At 36.5% G+C, this 15,765-nt stretch overlaps 1 protein-coding gene across 2 annotated transcripts in view; it reads right to left on the bottom strand.

Moving 5' to 3' along the window:
• The window catches only part of SCAMP1 (secretory carrier membrane protein 1), a 127,431-nt gene that overhangs the window by 104,743 nt on the left and 6,923 nt on the right, over window positions 1-15,765 (bottom strand). The gene's annotated exons all lie outside the window — the stretch shown is intronic.

The following is a 15,765-nucleotide window of genomic DNA, read 5'->3' as shown; positions in this document are numbered from 1 at the left end:
TGCAAATCAGGTGCTGGCTATTATATAAAGAATGAAAATAGCTATGTGGAGGTGACTGCACAAGAGCACCTTAGCAAACCTTGGGTAAACCCACCATCCCTTCCTTTAGGTTCCACAGTTCCCATATTTTTAAAGTTATCTTCCATCAGTTTTCCCTACTGCAGATATAAGTACCACATTACAAGTCAATGTCATGTACAGGCAACATCTATAGCATTCAAGATTAAGCACCATTTACATGTTTTATTCTGCTCCAATATTTTCACTTGACTATAGTTTACTTTGTCCTGTTTCTCCTTTTCCAAATACATCACCACACTATCCCAACTTTTCAAATCTTTTCACGTTAGGCTTCCAAATAAGTCCCAAAATATTAGTTAATCTACTTCTCTTGTGAATTTAAGACACAAACATAATAAACATCTCAACAAAAACCAACTGCATAATTAATGTGAAAGGCATTTGCAAACTGTAATACAGCCTCATTGGCCTTTACATCCCTAATTCCAAACTTTGGCATGCATCAGAATCAAAACAGATTGCTGCAACCGACCTCTAGAGTTCTGAGAAGGGGCCTGAGAATCTGTATTTCTAACAAGTTCCCAGATGATGCTACTTGCCGCCGGTTGGGGAACCACTGCTCTCTTGTCTATACTGTACTTTTTCCAATCCATCTTTCTCAACACAGTCATCAAAGTTACCTGTCAAAAAGGAAAAGCTGATCTTGTCATTCCCCTCCTCTATTCCTAATCCATTTCAGATTTTTTAGAGGCTCTCCACCAAGACAAAATATAAATTCCTCAAAATGAGATAAAAGACTTCTGACCATCTAACCTAGTCCCGAACTACCTCTCCAGCCAGACTCATCTATTCTCTCTGAAGGACCTTCCTCTTGCCAGGTCCTTCACTCCCCACCAAATCAAACAAGATATTGCATAAGGAGCCTTGAACTTGGCAAAAAGTGGTAAGGATAAATTAAAAGTATGGCACAGACAAAAAATAAAAAAACTATGCTTGTTCAACAATAAAAAAGGAAGGAGGGGTTGAAATCACTCTATTTCCCAGGGTTGTCCTCCCAAGTTTACTCAAAAATGTGAGAAGCAGGAAGATTATCAAAAAAGAGTGTGTGCTTCAGGGAAAAAAGTGAGAAAAAAGAAACATGAATATTTTAATCAAAATTTTCAGTTTGGCACTGCTGTGGTTACCTTAATTCAGAAGAGGGTTTAGGAGGGTGAGTGGCTGGTTCAGTCAGCGCAGCAAACAACTTTTGATCTCAGAGTTCTGAGTATGAGCCCCACATTGGGTGTATGGATTACTTAAAAAAGTAAAAAAATTTTTTTTTAAAAAAACGGGTTTAGGGTCAACAAGTGGAGACTTAGCAAATCCTAATGGTCCAGATGTAGTCTCGATGCATTCCCCTCATCCCTACCCACAAAACCTGGTGACCTGGGAATTCTCCACACCATACTCTTCCTTGGCATTGCTTCCTGTGGTTGAAATACTCTTCCAGGTTGGGTCAACCTAGCATTCTCCTCTTCCTTAAAGACTCAAAAAACACTTCACATGCTAACTAATAAAATCCCTGATACCCAAGTCAGTACAACATACGCTTAGTGCTTTCTCAGAGCTTGGTATTCATCTCCATCATCATTTATTTCACTGAATCATGATGATCTTCATACAATTCCCTTTTCCCAAATTAGACTGTCACTTCTTTGCATACAAAAACCACAAATAGGTGTTTTTTTAATTTAATCATATGTGCCTGGTAATACTGTTTGAGTATTATTACCACCCCCAAAGAGAAAAAAAAATCTACAGACTAATGCTTCAAGGCGCGCCTGGGTGGCTCAGTCGGTTGAGCGTCTGACTTCAGCTCACATCATGATCTCACAGTTCATGAGTTCAGGCCCTGCATCGGGCTCTGTAATGACAGCTTCTGAGCTGTCTGAAGGACATCTGAAGGAGTCTGCTTCAGATTCTGTCTCCCTCTCTCTCTGCCCCTCCCCCACTCACGCTCTGCCTCTCTGCCTCTCCAAAATAAAGAAAATGAATTTTAAAAAATTTTTAAAGAGTAATGCTTCGGGATAGAATCAACAGTAATAACCAAGAAACACTTTCTGAAAAAAAATGTGCATAAATATGAAGCTGGTTCAAAAATTTAAGTGTAAAAATATTTTATCTCACTCCTAAGAAAAATACTAATTAAAACTACCCTGACCTAATCATTTTTCACCTATCAGAGTAGAAAAAATCTACAAGTCTGACATACTCTAATGACAAAGGTGTAAGAAAATAAGAATTCTCATATATTATTAATGGGTACAGAAATTGTTACAACCTCTAATGGAAGGACAGTTGGCAATAGCTAGCAAAATTACATCTACATTTTTACTCTGACCCATGATCTCACTTCTAGGAATTTATTCCAAAGGGCAAAATACTATTTGTAATAGCAAAAGACCAGAAGCAACCTAAATGTCTACCAATAGAATAAAGTTGAATCAACTACGGGACATGGACATGATAAAGTACTATGCAGTTAAGTATTACACAGCTGTATAATGGTACAAGGAAATCTATATGCTGCTATGGAATGAATGAAAAAGTGCAAAACAATATAACTAAAATGTTGCCTCTTATTGAAAGAAAAAAATTAACATGTAAAACTAAGATGTTACCTCATATTTCAAGAAAAAAATTAATATGTATGTGTTTACTTAAATTTTGAGCAAGATGAAAAAACCAGGGCACCTGGCTGGCTCAGTCAGAAGAGCATGCAACTCTTCATCTCTGTGTCATTGAGTATGAGAGCCATGTTGGGTGGAGATTACTTAAGTAAATTAAACTTAAAAAAACTTTTTTTACATAAAAAACAAGTAAGTAAAATTTTACTTATTTAAATGCTTATTTGTATTTTTGAGAAAGAAAGAGAGTACAAGCAGGGGAAGGGCAGAGAGAGAGGGAGACAGAGGATCCAAAGCAGGCTCTGCGTGGACAGTAGCCAGCCCAATGTGGAGCTCGAACTCACAAACTGGGAGATCATGACCCAAGCTGAAGTCAGACATTCAACTAACTGAACCACTCAGGTGCCCCAGTAAATAAAATTTATTAGTAAGATGAAGAAGCCAAAAGCTACTAATATGAATGATTATCAGCAGATGAAGAGTGATAAGAGACCATAGGCTTGGAAGCCAGACTTTGCTGAATGTACCTCGTTTTACGGTTTTTACTTTGGAACCAGGAAAATATTACCTAATTAAAAAAAAACAAACGGGAAGTATAGAGTCAGAAAGATAGATCCTGTTTAGCCAACATTCATGCCATCAATGTCATTCTTTCAATGCTAGAGGTACAAGGAGTCCAATGAGTCCCAACTCTCATTTTCTAAATACACATGGCCAATTATCAAGTGTCCTAAAATTCACAAATCCTACATAAGGTATAACTTAGCTCCAAAGAGACGAATGAAATCATTCTTCCAATTTTCTACTTTTAACTCCAATAATGAAAATGTACTTGGTTTTCTTCTAGATTCTAGAAGAGATTAAATCCAGGCTGAGTTAATTGGCAGTTTAACAAAATCATTGTGGCAAGTTAACTGAGTTCACTTCTAGTTGGTCTGGAATTTATCCTTAACATTAAGTATTAGGTGACAAAGCAGTAGAACATGTACCAGATTTGCCAAGATTTAGGAAGCTAAAGAACTATTACCTCTGAATTCTTAATTAACCTTTCAAATTAGTTTTAATAAATGTAGATAGTGTTACGGAAGTTGTAGTCTTCTGAACTAGAAGAAAACAACAGAGCTGAAGTTTTAATAATGAATAATCTTTTAAAGCCTCTACATGTCTAGCACTTATTACTTCCAATCCTTGTTATGGTCCTCCCTGATGGATGGTACTATTCTATTTCTCAGAGAAAGAAGCTATGACTTTGAAAAAGGTCAAGAAACTTCCTGAAGGGCGTTTAGTGTATATCTGAGAGAAAATATATGCTAAAAATAAAATTTACCACACCCACAACTTTATCAAGAAAGACACAGGTTGCGTTCATTGTTTATTAATGATTTCAAACCTTTGGCAGGAAAATGTGCTTTCTTTTCAACACAACAAAATCAAACTGTTTCAAGTGCTAACTTGGTTGCCTCTACTGCAGTGGTTGTCAAACTCAGTACAGACTGGAATCACCTGGAGGGCTTGTTAAAACCCAGATTACTGAACCCCATTCTAAATGTACCTTGATGTCTCAGATAGTGTCTAAGAATTTGCATTTCTAACAAGGAAAACAATCTGAGAGAGCCTCCTTTTACTGACTTAAAATAATATACTACACTTCTATGTTTTATTAACTTCCAAGAAGTGTAGACATTCTTTAGAATTTAAATATCCTATTTGGATCTGACTATCCATAAATATTAAATTACATAAATTTAGTTAAGCCAAGGCTATTCTACTAGACCCTCCACACACCATTTAACTTCATAGCCATATTTCATTAAAAATCAAGATGCATTATAAAAATGTTTTTCAACGAGAATAAGATTTCAAAACTAGCATAATTAGCTTTTTTATATCTTTAATTCAGATTTCTTTACCAGATCCTCTAAGGTAGTGTACCTTCATTATATTTCAAATGATTTCATCCACTATGCATTAAATTGGGCAGTTCTCCATCACGCCACACATAACCTCTCAGGAAGATTCTAATGTGGCAGAAAGTACGTTCACCTTCAGCTAGATTCTTGAGAATCAACCTCAGTATCCTGCTTATTCTTTGTACCATTCTCAAGCTAAATAGTCTAACATGAAAATAGCCTACATGGATGACTGTGTATAACCATATATTATGTATCCACTTATTATATCTGCTAACACTTAACAGGTTTGAGTTTCAAGATTAACGTTCAAAATCTCACGTATCTTAGGTACTTGTTCTGTAACAGAGTACTTGTCTAGGATTTAGAAACTCCTGGCAATGACTAGACTCTGTGAACTTATGCAAGACACCTAAACTGCCAATTTTCTTATCTGTAAAATAGGGGAAATTTTTGATAGATGATTGTCCTGATCAGTCACAGCTCTGAAATGTTAGGCTGTATATTTTTAAGTCTTTACCATCTGGAAAGCTGACTGCCTGTATTCAAATCTGAGTTCTGCTAATGAAAAGCTATAAACTTTCAACAAGGCGATTCATATTTCAATGTGACTCAGTTCCTTCATCAGTAAAACATATCTGTAGCTCATGAACTACTATACATAAAATGTTTAATACTGTTCCTGTACATGGAAAATACTGATAGCCAAGATTGTTATCATTACCACTACCAATAAGTAAGGAAGAAACAAGCTTTCTGTTTATGATTAACGGAGATATTAAGAATGCATAGCAAATCATATATAACGAATAGGCCAAAATACACCTACAGCTGCCTTCTAAGGAAAGCAACCAGACATTCTTTGCCCAACCTTTGTGTCAAGTGACCCTGTTATCTTCCCTATGTGTTAAAGGATGAGGAATTGGCCTCTGTGACAATTTTTAGAATTGGACATGAGGAAGTCTGGTAGACCCCAACAGAAGTGACTCTATATTGGATAATGCTAATCAATTAGATCTTATATCTTGAGCTACTTGAAGAGGAGAGATTATGATTGGTAATTACAAGCAGAAGAGGCTGACACTAGTCATGGCAGAAAGACAAACAGAAGCTAATAAGATGACCAGAAAAGGGAGCAGCAGGTACAAAATATGAGGGGAAACACAATTGCCAAGGTTGCTAATGTGTCACCAAAGCAAAAAGAGGGCCAACAGAGTTACTGCTATTCTGGTTGGTGAGGAATGACTTGGTGTTACAGGAGTTTTCACTGTTGAGAAGATCCTCACAGAAGAATGAGAGAAGCACAAGAGGGCGAAGAAGTTAGCAGAGATCAGTCCCCTAACCTTCACTTGAACCAGTACAGCACAATTTTATCTGTTTTATAAATACTGATTTCACATGAAAATGACTTACTGCTTAATGGGTGACAGGTGAAGGGCAGGGGGGCGATTTGAGGAAACACATTTTTAGCTCCCAGAGACCATTTCATTACAATTGCAAAGATGGACTGTGTTGGGCTACCTTCCCTCCCACAAAAATTCTTACAATAAAGCCCCATCACCTGAGGTAACCTGACACATCTCCATGATTTAAAACGAGAACAGGTAGAATCAGTGTTCTCTGTCATTTTGGGTTCCATTAAAACGATGTAAATACAGTTTACTGCCATTAACTAAATTTAAATAAAATCTGGTGTAAGAGAAAGTTTTTTTAAGTATAAACATTTGTTGATTACTAGTATACATGGCTCTTGAAATGTTTACTAATACAAAGTGAAATATGCTGGAAGTGTAAAACACAGCATGTTTCTGATTTCAAAGATTTGTCACAAAACAACATAAATATAGGTCATTAATAACTTTTATAGTAATGGTGTTAAAAGGGTATTTTGTATATAAGGAGTAAAATAAAATATTAAAATTAGTTTCATCTGTTTTTTCCATATGGCTACTAGATAATTTTTTAAAGTTTATTTATTTATTTTGAGAGAGAGAGAGAGAGAGAATCCCAAGCAGACTGCATGCTTTCAGCACAGAACCCCATGTGGGACTCAATCCCATGAACTGAGAGATCATGACTCGAGCAGAAATCAAGAGTCAGATGCTTAACCAAATGAGCCACCCAGGCACCCCTAGCTAATTTTAAATTACAATGTGGCACAATTTTTATTTCCACTAGACAGGTCTGATTGAAGCCTAACAATGTATTCAAGACTGGCTTATAATTTCACTTTCATCCATTTGTGCAAATTCAATTGCTTCAGCCAAAGGGAAAATAAGAAACTGAGACCTAAAGCTAAATTTCTCCTGTTTTTCAAAATTGCAAAAGATGACAAAAGACCTGATCAGAAAGCTTCCCAATCCAATGTTTTCATATAACATAGTAATAGACTTTTACTACATTTTTTCACTTACCTCATGCCTTTTTTCATGATATAGCAGAACACACTAATTTGAATATTAAGAACATTTAGAAGAAAATGCACATTTTTAATTCTATCAGGCATGTCTATGAGAAACTTAGGTAGGCTAAAGCAAAGACAGATTCAAGGAAAGAAAGAGAATTCATCTATTTTAGCACAACAGTGCACTCTTTAATTATGTCATATAATTCTCAGAACAACCCTATGACTTAACTTCTGTATCCTTTCTTTCACTGCTGAGAATACTAGCTCACAAATCTTTAATGTCTTTTGCCCAAAGTCATAGAGCTAATAAGTGACATGGTAGGATTCAAATTCAAATCTGACCCCAAAGATTGAGTTCTTAGAAGAAAATGTAATAAAGAATACAAATTTATGTTTAAAACAGTAACTCCTCTAAAGAAAAAGACTGAATTAAACATGGCATTGCTCCAGCAAAACTTAATTAAAATACTCTTCAAGAACTCTGCTTAATCCAATCAATATTATACACTAGACTAGGAAACTTGATTAAACAAGTCCCAAGCTAGAGGCTAGGAGAGGCCCTACCTTCATAGAGTTATATATTTTTTTCCTACTTGATACGTCTCAGAGCTACTATAATCATATGAGTTTAATAAATAGTGAGAATTTCACTTACCTAGAGAATTACTAGTTTCTAAATGTCCCAAATATTTAAAAAAAAAAAAAAGGAACTATAAGAAGCCATTAAAAATCTGAGCTAGACTCTGAAACATGTATTTAGCAAATCTTTTATAAGAGATCGAAAGAAGTGCTTAATAATTACTACGAATTATTCAATAAATCATGACTTTTAAAAACTGGTTCTCATTATCGTTACAAGTCATGACAGTCTTACTCAAACCTAAAACCAACTCCCAAACTAATTTCGTGAACCCAGATCAGTACTTAGCATATCACAACAATTGAAGCAATCACACCTTAGCAGATTTAATGAGATACCACTTCACATCTACTAGAATGGCTACAAACTAGAAGCCAGGTAAGTGTTGGCAAGGGTAGGAAAAAAAAACTGATCTGCTGGTGGGAATATAAAATGGTACAGCCATTGTGGAAGTTAATAAATGACCTAACAGTTCCACTCCTAGGTATATATCCAAGGGAATGAAGGCATGTGTCCACACAAAAATCTGTACACAAATATTCATAGCAGCACTATTCCCAAGAGCCAAAAAGTGGAAATAACCCACATTTTTATCAAATGATATACAAATAAAATGTATGTCCATGAATTAAAATTGTTATTTGGTAATACAACCACATGAAGTCCTGATACATGCTATAGTATGGACGAACCTTGAATACATTACACTATGTGAAAGGTGTCAATCATCAAAGACTACATATTGCATGATTCCACTTGTATGAAATGCCCAGAAAGCATATTAGTGGCTGCCTAGGGCTATAGGAGTTGGGAGGAAATAGGGAATGAGTGCTAAATGAAGAATGACAGCTAATAGGGTTTCTTTTTGGGGTGATGGGAAGTTTCTAAAATCGATAGTGATGACTGCACAACTGCAAATATACTAAAAATCACTGTATTATACACTTTAAGTGGGTAAACTGTGCAGTATTATGAATTACTGTACGTCTCAAAGCTTTTTTTTTTAATGTTTATTTTTGAGACAGAACACATATCTGTCACAAGCAGGGGAGGCAGAGAAGGAAGTCGACACAGAATCTGAAGTAGGCTCTGGGCTGTCAGAGCAGGGCTCAAACTCAGGAGCTGTGAGATCATGACCTGAGCCAAAGTCAGACACTAAATGACTGAGCCACCCAGGCACCCCATCAAAGCTGTTTTTTAAAAAGATAATCCAATGTAGTATTTCTTAGAAGAAATGTTGCCAACCAGCCATAAATATCGAAGTCTTCAAAATCTAAATACCACATCACTCATTAGAGAGAAATACTCATTACGAAAGAAGTAAGGACGAATGGGGCAGGGATATTAGCTATCAGGGACCATAATGACACCAGAGTTTCTTATTATACTGAATCACCAAAAGTTCTTCTGATATTTGAGAAACTGGATAGCTAATAGAGCTATGTTCCCCAACACTAACACACTTAAGCCTAGAGATACAAAAGGAAAAAGGGTAATAATGAAGAACAGGAAAATAATTGGTCATATGTCTGTCAACTGACCTGCAAGTTCAATCACCTTGGACCCCTAATGAAAAAGCCACTGAATTGATACTCTAGGGATCAGAAAACAGCAGAGTCTTGCCACATAAATATCCCTCCATTTTCACTCAACTGTCAAGATATTTTTGTGCAGAAGTTTGTTGTATCATACACAGTTCTCCACCCAGATTAATGGGTTTTCGGTCATTCTCCCTTAACACATTAAATACGGCAATTACCAGAGCAATTACCACTAAACGTGACAACCAGAGACCTATGAACAAATTCTAGAAGGCCTTAGTTTTTTTCTCACGTTATAAGCAGTCACCTTTTAATGTTTGTTTATTTTTGAAGGAGAAAGAGCATGAGCCAGGGAGGGGCAGAGAGAAAGAGGGAGACACAGACCCAAAGAGGGCTCCAAGCTCTGAGCTGTAAGCACAGAGTCCCATGCAGGGCTCGAACTCACCAGCCATGAGATCATGCATGACCTGAACCGAAGACGGACGCTTAAACGACTGAGCCACCCAGGCACCCCTTAAGCAGTCAACTTTTAAAAGGAGTTTTTCTATCTGAGAGTAAATGTATCTTTGAACACTTTCTTGTGAAACAAAATCTGGTGAAATATCCTACTCTTGTTAACCTGGTGGCTAAACTCCCCAGGTCAGTACTTAAAATCAAAGCACCACCAAATCCAGAAATTCTGTACAACAATTTCCCGGGGTCCGGGCGAGGGGCAGGGCTGGGGGTGGGGGGGATGTTCAGAATTCCAATGGTGACATCAAGGATTCATCTCCTGGTAGTTTCCCATGAGTCTGAAAAGTAATCATAAAATTTAAAAACTATTAAACTCTAATGTGTTTTTTTTTTTAAATACCAGATGTCCTTTCCAACGATTGTCAACATTAAACAACCAAGGGCACAACCTTCCAACATTTAAAAAAACTTGCATCATAAAAATACAATGTGCTTTCCTTATTACCCTCAGTTCAAGATGTGATCTAGAACAGCTTCTAAAATCCCTAAGCTTTGTAAGACAACCAGTAATTTGTATGTTTTGTTTTTGTTACTATTTCTGTTAACACTAAAAACTTTAAAAGTTAATAAAAATTAGAGTCTGAGAAAATATAGGCAATTTAGGGATAAAATAAAGAATAATCATATGTTGTAACCAAAGATAATCTTGCACCATTATTTCCTTTATCTGTTATTTTAAGAGCTTCCCATCTTTGCCTTGATTCAAAAGAAAAATTCCTTTAAGAAATATAAAAAAACAACAAATACTAATGGCAGAAAAATTCAGTAATGTGCCCAAGGTCACTCACGTAGGAGGTAGAGAAGCAAACCTAGACAGCCTGATACCAGAGCCACCCTTTTACCTACTCCTCGCTACAATTACAGACAAACCTCTGCAAACTTCATTTAATCCTTCCTTTAACCTCCCTACCACCAGGCTAGGAGCACAGAAATGCCTGTCTGTAATATATATAGTTCATAAAACGTTTTCTTATAAATTCCATGATAAATGGTGATTAAGTTCCCCTGAGACTCAAATACAAACATTTCCATTAAAAAAATTTTTTTAATCAGATAGAAAAAAATATGTGATACATTTCTTTTAACCTTGGGGAATACGTTAATTTGCATTTTTACAATATGCCAATGACTTATAAGCAATTCACTAAAATTTATGACTATTTGAGATGCCAAAAATTAAGCATGCTAGGCCATAAATAAAACCACAAGACAGACTTAATCAACCTGCAACAAGCATCAACACCTTCAGGAAAATTGCGAATGGTGGTAAAACTGTGCTAGAATACCATCCCCTGGCCATCACTGGCCAATATTCCTGACGCTCTTTTCCTCCCACTTTCATTTCTCACCACTTTCTATACGTATCTCACCACTTTCTATACGTATCTCACCACTTTCTATACGTATTCCAGTATTCCAAATCACCACCTAAGCATTCTAACCACCACTGGAAGATTCCCATCAGTAAAACGACTACCAATAGCTTGTATCCAACTCTGCCACTTGGAGAAAGTGGAAACTTCCAGTATTTTTGTAGACATTGTCTCTACAATATGCACTATTTTGACTGTGTTTGTGAAGCACAAACTTTTAATACTAAATCACTTGCATTTAAATGTCTGATTTCTTCTCCTATTATCAAGTCAAAGTTATCAGTGTATAACTATGCCAAATCCTTTCTTTCTAGTTTGATCTCACTGGTACTCAAACAAAATGCACTTTATCATATGCATTCATTGCTTTATTAAAGAGATTCTAATATTTTTGCTTGTCTGCAAAAATATATTCAGTAATTCACCTATAATCTGTAAAATAAATGGAAGTTTCTTTTAAGGAAAAGTTATCAGGTTAGTCATATTGATAATGTGTTCATAACTGCATTCTAAAAACAAGTATAAAACCCATTATTACATTTTTATAAAAATGTACTGATGCAAGCACAGGCATAAGCAATTGCAACACTAGCCGTGGCAATTATGGAAACCAGGCAAGCTAATATACATACTCTAGGGATACTCAGCTTGGGAGCCATTTGCATGAAAGAGAAGGGCTTTTTAGATAAAATATATTTCTTTTACAAGAACAAAGATTAAGAAAAAATACAGAGATTTTTGAAGAGGGTGCCAAGATCATTCCATGGGAAAAGAACAGTCTGTTCAACAAATGGTATTGGAACAAGTGGATATCCACATTCAAAAGAACTGAGTTCGATCTTACCTCACACTATATACAAAAAGTAACTCAAAATGAATCACAAACCTAAATGTAAGAGCTAAAACTATAAACACCTTAGGAGAAAACATACAGACAAAGCTTCATTACCTCTGATTTGGCAAAGGATTCTTAGATATAATATCAAAACAAAAGATACAAAATAAAGATAATTCGGACTTAATAAAAATTTATTAACTTTTGTGCTTTGAAGGACATTAACAAGAAAGTAAAAAGACAACTGACAAAAAGGAGAAAGTATTTATAAATCACATAGAGTTGACTGAACACCACTGGGAGTTAGGGGAGCTGCCCCCCTCTCCCCGCCACCAGGGCAATAGAAAATCAGCATATAACTTTTTTTTTTAATGTTTACTTATTTTTGAGACAGAAAGAGAGCATGAAGAGGGGAGGGTCAGACAGAGAGGGAGATACAGAATCTGAAACAGGCTCCGGGCTCCAAGCTGTCAGCACAGAGCCTGATGTGGGGCTCGAACTCACAGACCGCGAGATCATGACCTGGGCTGAAGTCGGACGCTCAACCGACTGAGCCACCTAGGAGCCCCAAGCATGTAACTTTTGACTCCAAAAACTAACAGCCTACTGTTGCCCAGAAGCCCTACTAGTAATGGTCAACTGATACACATTTTGTGCATTATATGCATTATATATTATATTCTTAAAGCTAGAGAAAAGAAAACGTTATTACAAAAATCATAACAAGAAAACATTTATTGTAGCATACTATATTTATTGAAAATGCACGTGTAAGTGAACCCATGTAATTCAAACATGTGTTCTTCCAGGGTCAATTGTACTTGGGTAAAAGACTTGTATCCAGAATATATAAAAAGCTCTTATAATTCAATAATAAAAAAGACAACCCAATTCAAAAATAGGCAAAGGACCTGAATAGATACTTTTCTAAACATACACAAATGGCCAAAAAGCACATAAAAATATGCTTGACACCATACAGCCATCAGAGGAATGCAAATCAAAACCACACTAAGATACTCCAAACCCACTAGGATGGCTAGAATCATAAATAGATAATAACAAGTGTTGACAAGAACGGAGATAAAGCAAATCTCTCATACGCTACTGGTTCCAATATAAAATGGGGCAGCCAATTTGGAAAATAGTCTAGCTATTCCTCAAATGATTGCACATAATTATTATATGACCCAGCAACCCCACTTCTGGTAAATACTCGAAAGAATTTAAAACTAGTGTTCAAACAAAAACTTGTGCACAAATGTTTACAGAAGCATTATTCACAACAGTCAAATGGTCCCTAATTACCCAAATTCCCATCAAATGATGAACTGGCATTACGAATTCTTAAAAGCACCCAAAGCCAAATACCAGAGAGATTACTGGATTGCTCTCTTCATACAGGTTCATACACAAGGTAGTGTAGAGTTCATACACAATTCTTACTGGCAGTTCTTACACAAGGAAGGGGGCTCCAACACTTGTCTACAATGTGAAGACAAAAGCTACTGGACAGTATAGGCTGTCTCAGTAGGAACAAATGAACAGAAGAAAAGTGCTACGGAGATCTGGTACAGTCAAATCCAACCAACCTCCACACATCATCTTTTATTTCCCTCACCTATCTTAAGTTGGAAAATTTCTCCCTTGTGATTTAATGACATCTCCTTGTATTTGGATTTTCATTACTCTATCACCAAAAACTAGATACAGGTTTAATTAAATCATGTAGACCTGTATTCTATCATCTAGATCTGTACTTTATCTAAATACAGGCTTAATTCTATCATGGTTTTGCCAAGAAAATGTTACTTCCCAATTATCTTTTGGCAATTCTGGTTGAAAGAAAAAGACTCAAGTCATCTCAAATGCTGGGGGAGGAAAGGCTATTTTAAACACACATAAAGAAGGATGCCAAGTTTCAGAGACTGGAATTCTTCAAAATGTAGCTACATCTCTTAAAGTTCAAGAGCAACTGTATTAAGAAACAGGAATTATAGAAAATGACCCTCAGAAGCCCTAGTTAGACAATTACTACTCCAGTGCTTTGTGATTAAGGTTATTTGGCTCTCGGGGTGCCTGCGTGGCTCAGTGGGTTAAGCATCTGACTCTCGGTTTTGGCTCAGGTCATGATCTCATGGTTCATGAGTTTGAGCCCTACATCAGGCTGAGCGCTGCTGTTGTAGAGCTTGCTTGGGATCCTCTCTCTATAAATGAATAAACTTAAAAAAAAATTTTTTTAAAGATAATTTGGCTCTTTCCTCATGTCTTTCCATGGTTATTCCACCATGACTTCATGATTTTTTCTCTGTGCATGTTCCTGAGAAACATACATCACTGAACTATCACTGTTCCTGTTGGAGCAAAATTTTGCATCAAGCAATCTTATCTGCTCCTGATCATCTAGAAAATGGCTTTCTTTGGGCCAGGTAGCTTCAATTAAGATTAGTCAACTGAGGACAGCATTTTAACAGCCACACAGCAGAGGACATGATCATCTATATGTAAGCAACCACTTAGGGCTGCTCTCTGAGCAGAGCCTGAGGCTCAGAGCATAGCAGCCGCCTAAAATACAAAGCCTCCTATCTAGTTTAGATGATCAGACTCAATCCCAACGTCAATAGATTACAACAGAAGAGAATTTATGAATCACAAAATGGTCCATAAAAGCACAAAAATCTAACAATTACAGGGTCTCAAAGTAGAAAAAACTTGCAACACAAAAATCTCTACCTTAGCATCTCTGATACGTCATCCAAATTCTGCCTGAATTCCTTCAAGTGCTGGTGAACTCCATACCAAAAAAGCATTGTCAGGCTATTCTAACAGATTTTTTTAAATCTTCATGTTAAGACAAAAATCTACCTTCATGTAAACTCTGGCAATTAGCCTTAAACTTTTTTCCTGAAGCAAAAACAAATTTATAGAAGACTTTACCTATCTCACACGTCCTTTTAGCCTTCTGTAGACTAAACCCACTCAGTAATTTTAAATATTCTTCCTAGGATTTGATTCCAGACCCACGGCCATTCTGACTTCTTTAGGCACATCCTGTTTTGTTCAAGCCACTCTTTAAATATGCACTTGGAACTGAACACAATACCTGCGGGTTGGACAAGAACAGAATATTGCCGATTCATTTTTAGGAACCCATTACTAATTTCGTTAATTACTGTATCACTCTGGGGATTCATGTTAAGAAAATATCTTATAAAAAAATTTCCTGGATCTGCATTTCAACACTACTGAATATTAATTGTACTCCAAAAAAATATTTTCTTTGGTCATATCAGCAAAAGAATATTTTACTTTCAAAGTTTTCGCCATCACCATCTCAATTATGATTATTGTTAAAGTCATGGGATCAGGGCACTGGGTGGCTCAGTCGGTTGCACACCCGACTCTTGATTTCAGCTCAGATCATGATCCAATGGTGACGGGATGGGGCCCTACATTTAGTTTGGACCCAGTTAACATTCTCTCTCCCTCAGGGTGCCTGGGTGGCTCAGTCACTTGGGTGTCCAACTTCGGCTCAGCTCATGATCTCACGGTTCATAAGTTCGTGCGCCATGTCGGGCTCTGTGCTGACAGCTCAGAGCCTAGAGCCTGCTTCAGATTCTGTGTCTCCCTCTCTCTCTGCCCCTACCCCACTCATGCTCTGTCTGTCTCAAAAATAAATAAAACATTTAAAAAAAATTTTTTTAAAGATTCTCTCTCCCTCTGCCCCTCTCCTACGCTTATTCTTCTCTCACTCTCTAAAATAACAAAAAATTAAAATTTAAAAAATTCTTAAGGCCTTGAGACCAAAATAAAATCATGTTCAAATACTAGTTTTGCCATGTAGCATTTGTAAAAGGTA

The sequence above is a fragment of the Acinonyx jubatus genome, chromosome A1 (genome assembly GCF_027475565.1).
Source record: "Acinonyx jubatus isolate Ajub_Pintada_27869175 chromosome A1, VMU_Ajub_asm_v1.0, whole genome shotgun sequence".
Taxonomy (NCBI): Eukaryota; Metazoa; Chordata; class Mammalia; order Carnivora; family Felidae; genus Acinonyx; species Acinonyx jubatus.
The sequence above is the reverse complement of the archived record's forward strand: the minus strand, read 5'-3'. Positions and strand labels throughout refer to the sequence as shown.